Below are 1589 nucleotides of genomic sequence, written 5' to 3'. Positions count from 1 at the left end.
ATCTCTCTTCTCTCCTCTGTCTCTTTCCTGTGTTTCATGTTTACTGCTGTGCTGTTGCTGCTAAGACACCTGCATTTCTATCTGTCTGTCTATATATCTGTCTATCTGTCTGTCTACCTACCGGTACATATCTCTGCTGTCAGTCCGAAACCTCCAAAATGTTCATTTTCAGGGGAAAATGAGCTCAAGTGGAGTTAGGAGGTTTTGTCCCAAGCACTTTTTACTACTTTCCATTGGTTCAATATTATTTTAACCAACACACAGACGTAAAGGGTGTTCGATAGCACATATTTATGAAAAAAGAGAGGGCCAATCGGGTATTGTTAGCTGGTTTGGCAGAAAGTGTGGACTTAGGAGGTTTTGTCCCAAGCACTTTTTACTACTTTCCATTGGATCAATATTATTTTAACCAACACTCAGATGTAAAGGGTGATTTATGACGAATTATAATATATATCTACAGTATCTGTCTACCTGTGTAGATATATTAATTATCTACTTATTTTTTGTTTTGTATGCAACTTTATGTGCTGGTGTCTTGGGCAGTACTCCCTTGTAATAAATAAATAAAATAGTGCGAGGCCACACTCATCCCATCCATCCATCCGTAATAGTGCTTGGCGAGTAAGTAGAAGGAGAGTAGAAGAGACGAGATGACAAGCCTTATTTGAGACCAGACACTCTCCTCCACACTCTTCTTCACAGTAAAATCTGTCACAGTAAAATGGTACATTTTGTACACTTAAATGAACACAACAGCATTTTCAACTGTGCTTGTGGTACGGTTCTGTCAAACATGTCGGACAAATTGGTGTGTGTATGTGCAGACAAAGACAGACAGACACACACACACACACACACACACACACACACACACACACACACACACACACACACACACACACACACACATAAACACTAGTCCATGGGTCTTCAACAGGGCGTCCGGGACCCCTAGGGGGTCCTCAGAGTTGCTACAGGGGGTCCTCCAAATCTTTGTGTGATAGAAACCTTTTTTTCACCTTTTTTATATGCATGCACTTGAACCCTAGTGTCCATATTCTGAGAGAGAGAACTTTAGCCAAAAATAGCAGATCTACAAGCTCACAACGCCTCGCGCTGCGAGGCATTGTGACCTTGCAGATATACTGACCTTGTAAATATACTGATGATTGTGCTGTCAAACAATGGAATTATATGGAATCTATGAACAGGTTGTGGGGGTCCCCGCTTCATCTCTCTCTCAACTAAGGGGTCCTTGGCCTGAAAACGTTGAAGACCCCTGCATTATAGTTTATACTCTATCCCCTCACCCTCTAACTGCTCATTCATCATTTATGCAGCACATTGACAGTCTTACGTACAAACCCTGTTGCTCCTTTGTGTTCCCTCACGCACTAACTAATAAGACACTTTTTGTTGTTGTTAACTGGCTAATGTAAAGTGGGCTAATCCTTTTACACCGAGATGGGGCGAGGCTGAATTTCCCCGGTATGAATGTTAAATCGTGCCTGTATCATCGGCATGCACGGCGCACATTGTTGGTGTGTGTGTGTGTGTGTGTGTGTGTGTGCGTGCGTGTGTGTGTG

Source organism: Nannobrachium achirus (assembly GCF_963921795.1).
Source record: "Nannobrachium achirus genome assembly, chromosome: 20".
NCBI lineage: Eukaryota > Metazoa > Chordata > Actinopteri > Myctophiformes > Myctophidae > Nannobrachium > Nannobrachium achirus.
The sequence above is the reverse complement of the archived record's forward strand: the minus strand, read 5'-3'. Positions refer to the sequence as shown.